The following is an 11,248-nucleotide window of genomic DNA, read 5'->3' as shown; positions in this document are numbered from 1 at the left end:
AAATATCTCATATTAATTCATTTGTTTTTTGTCTAGTGGGAAATTCATCTAAAGCTTCAATGAAGAATGATATGTTGGATTTCAATGTGATTAAGTTTTTTGGTATTAAGTTTTTTTAGGTAAAGTTCTTCGTCCTCTTCCTGTTAGATGAGAATTTCCTTCACCAGGCTGTGTTAAAATTAACACTAATGGGGCTGCTAGGGATATCCTGGTCTTGCTACTTGTGGAGGTATTTTTCGTGGGAGTATGGGAGAATTTATTGGTGCTTTTTCAGCGTTTCTTGAGGTTCAAACTACTTTGATTGTTGAGTTTTATGGAGTTATACATGCTATGGAGGAAGCTCAAAAGATGGGACTTACTAATGTTTGGCTTGAATGTGATTCTGCCTTGGTTTCTGTTGCGTTTATTGCCAGGACTAATGTTCCATGGATGCTTCGTAATCGATGAAATGCTTGTCTTAATTTCTGTGGGACAATCAGGTTTAGGGTTACTTATATTTTTCGTGAAGGCAATGTATGTGCTGATAAGTTGGCTAATTTAGGATTTATTCATAGATAATCATTTCATTGGTATAATAGACTTCCATCTAGTATGTTCTTCGAATTCTTTATGAATAGGTATAGTCTACCTATTTATCGTTTTTGTTAACATATGAGTTTTGTTCTAGTCTTCCCATATTTCTTTTTTTTTAAATAATATTTTTTTCATGTGATGACAGATGATTGTTGTTACTTAAGGTGTCAGCCTAAGATGTCAAGTTGCATAATGATGCCTATCATAAAAACTTTTTATAAAAAAAAAAATCATTCATTTTTTCTCGATAAAAAAAAGTCATCAATAACAACAAAATTATCTTTTGTGCTAATATCACCATGTGTTAAGTTAGAGGTTCCTCAATTAGATTAGGTTGTTAGAAAATCAAACTCACGCCCCATCTCATCAATAACTTGTACTTTTATATATTCATTATTTGTGATGTCAACCTCTATATTAAAATCTTAAATAGTTGATCCATTATTTTTTGACCCACAAATCCTTTGAAGCTAGGATGAGAAGTTGTTTCAAAGATTTTTTTGCATATCTAGACCAAAATGAATAAAATACACATGATGATGTGCCATGCCAATACTCATTATCAATATATCTTGATGGAAGATAAAAGTTCTATATGGATTTTTTCAACTAACATATCCTATAAACAACAATATTTAAATTTATATACATAGTATTATAATGAAAATTGTAGAACTTCGAAGAATAAAGTGATAAAAAACTTACATTTGATAATTAGTCTTTTTGTGATTTCTTAAATTTATTTACACTCTTATTTGTTTAATAATGATATAACAACAAAATCTACAAGTTATATTTCCCAACATATGAAGTAACTCATGGATTGCTTGTAGTAGAAATGTCCTAAAGAATTTCCCTCATGATAAAAAAAATATAAGAAATTTTATATATAGTATTGTCATATATATTATCAACCGACCGATACAAATGGAATATTTCCTATTAATAAAGCATTTATTCATACCAAATGAAAAATAGAATTTAATAATATAAGTGGGCTTCTTATTCAAATGGCCCAAGACCGTAGAAATTTAATTTGAAGGGTATTGAAGAAGGTGTTGTATGAGGAGACACACCTGCTCCAATTCACACACTTGTAAAAGATTCCTATAACATCAACCTCAATTATTATAATTATTATAGATACAAAGTCAAGCAATGTAATCGAGTAAAATATGAAACAATTTAATTTATTCCCACGAGCTGAAAAATTTAATTAATTTAGTTATTAAAGTAATACTCGTACCCGTAATCAATTTCTAACTATCTTTACTTTATTTGGTAATTAAGTTAGGGTTATCAAGATTAATCTAATTTCAATAGTCCAATGAGCTAGATTGAATTGGATTAAAATCATGGTATGAAAAGAATGACATAAATTTAACCCTGTTTAATAAATAAATGGTTCATATTGGACCGATCATTTTCTAACCTAAATATTTTCCCAGCATTTATTTAATTTTAATGTTTCTTTTAAAATTAGTGTAAGTCTAAGAAAAAATAATTTGCCCTATTGGTCCATCTCAACGGACTAATGGGCCGAGAGTGGGGCCGAGCCACCTAATTTAGAGATAACATACCAAATTTGAAATAGGCGAAAAAAAAAATACTAAGAGTATGGTTTGCAAAAGAATTTGGGCAAATTCGGCTAGTACCTCCATAAATTTTTCTGCATCTCCATGTTTTTTTTTTTTTAATTTCAATAATATCTTAGTGTAGTGGTGATAGTTATTTGTGATGATTAGGGTTGAATTTTGGTGGGTGAGGATTTTTGTACTGTTTTTATTGGTGATGATGGTGTTTTTATTTATTTATTTTTTATTTTTTTAAATCACCAAATTAAAAAAAAAATTAATAAGGTGTAAAAATGGAATACAAAACTTAAAAAATAATTATCTTCACACGAGAAATGTCGAATATAAGAAATGTTCTCGTCAACCCTCTCACACACTCAAATGATGGAACAGTTCTCTCAAACACTGAGATCGAAGAAAAAAAAGTGTTATGATTGGAAGTGAGGTATTGAGTACAGGTGCAACCGAGGTTATTTTAAAAATTAAGATTATGCTTCATTTAAGATTATTTTTTATTTTTTTTAAAAGTTAAAATTACAATTATTACGGAGGTGAGTGGAAATATATTTAGGTGGAAGAAAATTTACCAAAAATTTGAAATGAAAGAATAACGCCATAATATTTTTAATTTTAAAACCCAATTTAGTCTATTCTTATAATTTCACAAATTATTTTAATATTTTACTCACTTCAATAACGAATTTAATTATCTAGTACAATTTTAAGAGTTCATTTAACTTATCATATATGTTTTAAACATGATTTAAATAGTTTTAACAACCAATTAGTTTAACTTACTCTTCATTTGTGATTCACTATCAAACTTCATACGATATGAAGTTTGTTTCAAACATATTTTGTTGTTATTGTAATTTTAACTTCAAATAGTTAGTCATAAAAGGGGTGATCTTAACCTAACTTTCATCAATAAAGAGACTTAAGTAGCTACATTAGGTATATGCCTTCAATTATAATCCAACATTGTTAATGATTGATAGAGTCACACTCAAAATTCCACAATTGGATGGATCTTCGGCTAATAATCAAAACCGCTAACATTTTAAAATGTGAAGATTAAAATTTTAAAACTAAAGAACTAAAATTAAATAAAAAGTAAATTTATATTTTAATGAAAAACTTATTTTATTTCCTAAAAATACGTATACGAGAAAATCTACACACGGAATTTGTAATGGATGGAAAGTGTAGTTAGTTGGCCATGGGAAGTGCAATTGTTTAGGTATCTTATTTCGGGTAGACGACGTAGATTCATCATCTTTGGGTCGAACAACGTCATAAATGTCCGGTATTTGTCCCTCGTACGGCTATTTCTTTCTGTATTTCTCTCTCACATCTTATTCATTTTAGAATAAACTTATTAAAAATTTAAAAAGTAGATTTCATTTTTCTTTTCAAACAATGGGAAGGTATAGAGTTAGGATTCTTAAATCAAAATACGAGTTTAGAATGGTCTATAAATCAATTTGGGTCGAACAACGTCATAAATGTCCGGTATTTGTCCCTCGTACGGCTATTTCTTTCTATATTTCTCTCTCACATCTTATTAATTTTAGAATAAACTTATTAAAAATTTATAAAGTAGATTTCATTTTTCTTTTCAAACAATGGGAAGGTATAGAGTTAGGATTCTTAAATCAAAATACGAGTTTAGAATGGTCTATAAATCATCATCTATTTGGCTTGAAATTAAGCAGTTTTATTCTACTGTACTTGACTATACTTCTTGAACTTTTGGTACATGTTCTTTTATTAATTTATGGAATGATAAATGGTGTTCTCTACTTCTTTAGCAAATATTGTAGGGTTATCTGATGGTGTTAGCATTTTGGATACAGTCTCTCAGTTTTGGACAGGTTGTGATTGGAATATTCTCTTATCTTTACAGCAGATGCCTCATTATTTTAAGCATATCACAGTCAGGGAGGAACAAGATATTCCTAATTGGATTCTAGATGAGTCTGGTCGTTTCTCTCTTAAATCGGATAAGACTTTTTTCTTAGAACCAGGAGTTCCCTGTGGTTGGGGTAAATTCATTTGGTCCTCATCTATTCTGCCTTCCAAAACTCTAGTACTTTGAAAAGTTTTCCATGGACGGCTTCCTACAGATCAACATATTCATAATAAAGGTTTGCATATATGTTATATGTGTACGCTTTGTGAAAAGCGTGAGAAATCTATTCAACATTTATTTTTTTAATGTTCTAATGCCTTGCATATTTGGAGTTGGGTTCAATAGATTTTTCTTATTTCTCATTTCTCTAATAAGGATGATCTTCTTTCTTTTATTAAGAGTGGGGGTAGTCCTTTGGTTAAATTGATTAAGTTTGTTGTGATAACTTTTTCTATTTGGATGATATGGCCTATGAGGAATTATGCTAGATTTCAGGATAAGATTGAGGTTTCTAGGGCTATTTTAGTAATTAAAGATTTAATTTGTCTCGTAGGTAATTCGTCTAAAGTTTCAATGAAGAATGGTATGTTGGATTTCAACGTGATTAAGTTTTTTGGTATTAATACTCGTAGTGGTAAAGTTCTTCATCATCTTCCTGTTAGATGAGAGTTTCCTTCACCAGGCTGGATTAAAATTAACACTTATGGGACTGCTAGGAGCATCTTGTTTTGCTACTTGTGGAGATATTTTTCATAGGAGTACGGGGGAATGTATGGGTGTTTCTCTACGTTTCTTGTAGACTGCTATGGTTATTGAGTTTTATGGAGTTATACATGTTATGGAGGAAACTCAAAAGATGGGGCTTACTAATGTCTTGCTTGAATGTGATTATGCTTTGGTTTGTGTTGCATTTACTGCTAGGACTAATGTTCTATGGATGCTTCGTAATCGATGAAATACTTGTCTTAATTACTGTGGGAAAATCAGGTTTAGGGTTTCTCATACTGAAAGGAATGTGTGTGCTAATAAGTTGATTAATTTAGGATTTATTCCTAGAGAATTATTTCATTGGTATAACGAACTTCCATCTAGTCTGTTCTTAGAATTCTTTATAAATATGTATAGTGTATCTATGTATCGTTTTTGTTAACATATGAGTTTTGGTTTTGTCCCCCAACAATGAGAAATGTTTATTCCATCTTCACTAAAAACTCGTGGGAGAATTGTGAAAATTTACCTTGACGTTGTATTGATGGTTCAGAATAATTAAAATTCTGACCAATATCAACGGCCATAAATAAACTCTCAGTCCAAATTGAAGTAAAAGATATTTAGTTATTAATAGATGAATTTAACGAAATAAAAAATGAGTTTGTTTATTACTACTTCAAATTTTTAACCTTAAGATTTTATTTTCTAGTATTTATGATTTACTATAAAATCTATAGAGAATCTCCCTCTAATTTAGAAGTTGATTTTTGATATTGTATTAAGGAGAAAAGCGTTTTTTTTTTTTTTTTTTTTTATCAGCAAGAGAAAAGCGTAAGTTTGTAAGAGTGATGTGAAGTATTTTGTCTTCTCTCAAAGTCATTCCAAAAATGAGTGAACAGCATGCATGTTGTGAAGAAGGAAAGCAGGAAGAGAGGTTGTGAATTATTATATGTGGTGAGTGAGTTCTCCATGCCAATTATTAGAGGCACCACCCAGTACTACTAGCTTTTATTATGAACCCCACATTCAATTCTCAGAAAGAAAGATGATACCTGCTTTTCAGGAATGCATGGCTACCTAAACCCACACTTTCACGTGGACTTTGGGTCCCTATTATTATACACATCTCTGCATAATTCTTCTGCTGCTAAAAACATTTCTTTTTCCCAAATACATAGAGTGAGATCGTCTTCTACTTTCTGGATAATCACCAATTGTTCCAAAATTACTATATATCAAAATATTTTAAAGGTTTTTTTTTAAACTAACAATATTACTAATTTTAATTTATCCAATATATTTGTTGGAGATCTCACATTGACTAGAGATAAATACATTTTATACTGTAGAAATAAGTACAAGTCGTAATTTATGAATCAATTTTATAAGATTGAATTAAGCTTTAAAATCCACTTTTTAATATGGTATTAAAGTCATTTAGAATCTATTATAACAAGAGTTTGTTGGATGAGCATATCAGGTCACCGGACCGCTATTAAACCACCCTTGAATATATATAGTCTCATATAATAGTTCGAAGCCTCGATATAAGGATATGAGAAGATTTGTTGGAGATCTTACATCGACTAAAAATAAGAACATTTTATAATATATAACTGAATTCAAAAATCATTTTATGGATCGATTTTATAAGATGTAGTTAAACTTAAAGTTTAAGTTTTGTTAGAATTAAATATTTTTAAAAAAAATTATAATACAAATTTTTAACTTTTAGGTATATCTTGCACTCAGATATGTCATTTTAATAAATATTTCAATATCATATTCTAAACCTTAAAATGATAAACACAAGCATTATTAAACACAAATAACATATATGACTTATAAATAAGTAGAAAGAGCCAGAATTTGGAAGAAGAGAAGTCATAAAAGAAGTAGAGATCTTAAATAATATATATAAAGTCATACAATATAAGAATACGTTATAGAAATAAAAATATAGAGTAAAGACAAGAATTATAAAGAATAAAGAACATGAAATTTTTAACCTAATTGTACAGCCATGGCTATCGACATAGTAGGTGTATGAAACCACATGCTAACTTTATCGCTACATTTAGATTGCTTTTAGTAGTCTTAAAATGTGGATAGGTAAATGTCTTTTGCATGTGTGTTCATCAAATAATGATAATTACACTTGCATGCATGCTTAAATAATAATAGTTGCTAATCCATTTATTTTTTCTAATGGGGTCAAATAATATCCTATATTTTGCTTATAATTGTCTCATCAGTGGAGTTCTTGATGTTTAAAATTTGTCTTACATGATCTATCACTTATAATGTTGCTATAATACTTCGATCAACCCAATTTTTCTTATACTTAGCATTTGTATTTGATGATTTTGTTGGTTATTAATTCAGATTTTATTATCCTTAAATTATTTTACCGTTATATTGCATTAATGGTCAATTAGTATTCTTATCTTATAGCTTCCAGTAATTGTAATTTTATTATATATATGATTGAGTAAATCAAAATAAATAAGATCAATTTTGCAATTTTGTACAATTAAGTTCAATCAGTTGCTACAACTTTTTACCTTCTCTTATTTTCTTCGATTAGTTCCTATGTATTTTTTCGAGTGATGCAAGATGACTTTTCTTCCTTCTCATTCCTTTGATTCAAAATAATTTCTTAACTTTTTCAAATATTTAATTCATTCTTTCCAATAAAGTTGTCTTCCACTTGCTCATATGCCTTTCAACTCTTAACATCATTTTCATGCCCTACGTCTATGTCCTTCTTTTGATTTGTCACCTCTAAATAATACCATTTTTTAACAAAATTTCTAAAATACGATGTTTCATATTTAAATATTTTTCTCTTCTATCATTTATTCTTTTTCAATTTTCTCACCATTCAAATATATTTGAATCATCCTTAATGATAGCCTTTATAAAATCCACCCCTAAATAGTTAAGATGACCTAGACTCTGTATTACAAAAGTTACCATTTCTTATCAAAGTTTAAGTTAATATAATTAGATAACATAATTATATAATCTAGGCTTAATATATGATTAAAGCATTGAGGAGGTAAACAGGTTTATGAAGATAAAGTAAATAATTAATATAAATAGATTAAGACTACTATTAATATTATGCATTTATTATTTTATTAATAAGTTGCATGAGATTGGTTTTGCATGAGATGACACACATGGAGAGAGTAGTACAAATATTTATGAAAGGGAACATTGAGACCATTAGAGGAATGAGACTTATCAATCTAGGAACAAAGGACATCTCGATCTAGGAACAAATTATTTTTAATCCTTCTAAGTGTACTCATCAAGATTCTTTATGCACAAATATTGAGAGTTTGGATGAGATTAATATGTTCTACAAGAACTTAAAGAAAGATAGATATGTATCCACTTAAACTCCTATTTATGTAACAAAAAATATAAATCATATCTTAATTCTCTTTCTAGATTCAACAGTCAATAAAGTCATATATAGATGTGGCAAAATGGATTAATAAATTTGTGTTAACTTTATTACAAGTACACTGTGATTTTTAAGCCTAGTTTTATTGTTGACAAAAAAAACCCAGTTTAACCTTATGTCGAGTTAACGAACCATTTTGATATCTTTTAAAAAAAAAAGTAAAAACATTAACAAAAAAATGTAAATAAAAAAATAAAATTTAACTTGTAATAATAAAATTAATTTTAATTTTGAATATAATTATATATATTTATAGCATTAAAAAAATCATTAAATAACATGTAATTTTAGATAAAAATATAATTAGTTATTATATTAACTAAGTTAAATATTATTTTATAAATTAAAAAACTATTGGTATTTAAAGTTGTATCAGTCAAGGTCGGACGAACCAACATCACCCTAAATCAGGGGCGTTCGACTGGCCAGAATTAATGCATCAAGGTAAAGTAAGAAAATACGAGATAAATCATGTAATTTCATTTAAGTTATGATACACGTTAAATACAACCCATCAATGATAGAGCTCATTACAAACTCTATAAAATAAGCATGTTATACAATAATAAGACACGTTTTAATCAATATATTAACTGTACTAGACCGACTGAACGACTCAGTGAGTCGGCCAGTACTTGGCCCATACCGTCACCCAAGTAATAAAGAGACGGTCGCATCGTTACACGTGGCCGACCGACCCATAACGTTCAAGTCAAATGTTGACCAGATTAGCAAGGCTAATCCATGGTTAAGGGTGGCTTAACACAACCCTAAACACAAACCAACTCCCTTAACCTGACCCAACAGTGAAGGCTAATTAAGGTAATATAAAAAGCACGCATTTCAAGAGAAATGTATGTCATTATCTATAGTACTCTGACACCCGAATACTGACATCCTAACTGACTTGAGCGTTGGAGTGCCTCCTGCAGGTACCATCCCCGTCTGTGAAGCAGGACGGTCGAGACGAACGAAGCACATCAGGAAGTGTGAGCGTACTAAAGAGTCTAGAGAGTATCAGGCCAACTGAGTACAAAAATATGAGTAATCGTTCTCTAGGTCCCCAAACCCGTTCGAGATATTAAAGGATACAAATACCAGAGTTATAAGGATCCTAATATTAATTGGGTGTCTTTTCTAATTATCAGTTGTTTCTCTTTATAGAGGAGAATAATTTGGTGTCTTTTCTAATTATCAGTTGTTTCTCTTTATAGAGGTGAATAACCTTTATTTTGTCTTGTGTGTTATGATTCTATTATTTAATTATTGATTCTTTTCCTCTTTAGTTAAACCTATAATGAGTGTACTACTTGTATATATTCAGACCATTTGTTTTGATTTGAATAACAAGAAAGAGGAGATACTCATTTTCATATCCTTTGTCTTCAGTTTACTCTTTTGTTCATCTCTGTTCTTTTTTGTTCATCTCTATTCTATTTTGTAATACGAGAACATTAGCTACACTCAAATATTGAACACTTACTTCATCGTTGAATCATCTTTTGTAAGTGCACTCCTAACTGAGAACTGAATATCGAACACGAAAAAAGTAAGAGAGGAAAGCACGACCGAGGGAGAACATTCAATTGTTAAAGGCACTAACATACATTTTAGCTATTATTTCTATGGCCGCTAAAAGTAGAGATGGCAATGCGAGCTCGCTCGTCCCGCATTTGGCCCGCCCTGCATAGAATATGCGAACTGATTTTACTGGTCTGCGCCACATAAGGGTGGGTCTGTAGGCCAACCCACATAAAAAATATTGTTTTTAAAATAATAAAAATTAATTTTGAATAATTTCTTTTTATTTAGTTGAATTAGGTAAATGGTCTCACAATATTATTCTCACAACACATGCATAATAAGATATGAGTAAAATTTCTGAAATGTGAAATTTAGAAACTTTTGAGACTATAGAATGTAAAAGTTAAAATTTGTATTTTAGATTATACCATATTTCTTCAAAATAGATATTTGTATTCTATATTATAGAATTTAGAATGAATAATTTTAGAATATAAGATTATATGAAAAAAAAATAAAAAAAATATATATATATATATAAATATAATTTTAAATTATTTGGATTATGGGAACTAGTTCATCTCACCCTACATTTGATCCACGTGGGACTGTAGATTATATAGAAGAGACATAAAAAAAAAAAACCTCCCACCTTTTTTTTAACGAACTAGTCCACACAACCTCTCCGCTTTCTCATCCAAACTAAAAGTTATCAAAAAGTTACTGTTGTCGATTGTTTCGAGTAAGAAAATACATTTCCGAGAAAAAAAAGTTAAAAAAACATGGTTTGGTCAATAAGAAATATATATTATTTTGATAAAAGAGAAGTAGAATAAGAATGAAATATAAAGTAATAATGTTAGGAGATTATGTAATTTTAAAAAGTTATTTATTTAGATTTATTTTTATTAGCGATATTTTACTATTATTGTTATGATTTATTTTTGTTATTATAATAATATAATATAGGTTGGAGGGAACAGTAGGCAACACTGATGCGCAGAGACAAATACTCAATACATTTTTTGGTAAAGAAGAAAGAAATAAAAATATAGGGAATGGAAGAAAAAAAAGGTAAAAGATAAAAAAAAATAGAGGTTACTTAGTTAAAATAAATAAATAACAGAAAATAGATATTTTATTAAAAAAATAAAATGAAAATAAAATATATTTATTATTAATATTATTTATTCATTATTATAAAAAATAAATATGTAAAAAAATTACGTTATTTCATGGTCATACACCATTAATTATATGGAAATTCACTTTTTAAACAAAATATATTTTTATGATATAATTGACTGCGTTGTATTTTTAACATAGTTACATTCAGCTTGTTTCAACGCACGTCTTGGTTGAACATGTGGACATTTTTTTTCATGCAGTCTCGCAATTTTTTTTATTTGATTTTTTCACCCAATTTTATTTACCTAATTATTCATATTCTTCTATTTCCTTTTTTTATTTTTTTTTCTT

This window comes from Phaseolus vulgaris, chromosome 9 (assembly GCF_051622355.1).
Source record: "Phaseolus vulgaris cultivar YP4 chromosome 9, ASM5162235v1, whole genome shotgun sequence".
NCBI lineage: Eukaryota > Viridiplantae > Streptophyta > Magnoliopsida > Fabales > Fabaceae > Phaseolus > Phaseolus vulgaris.
Note: the sequence above shows the minus strand (reverse complement) of the source record.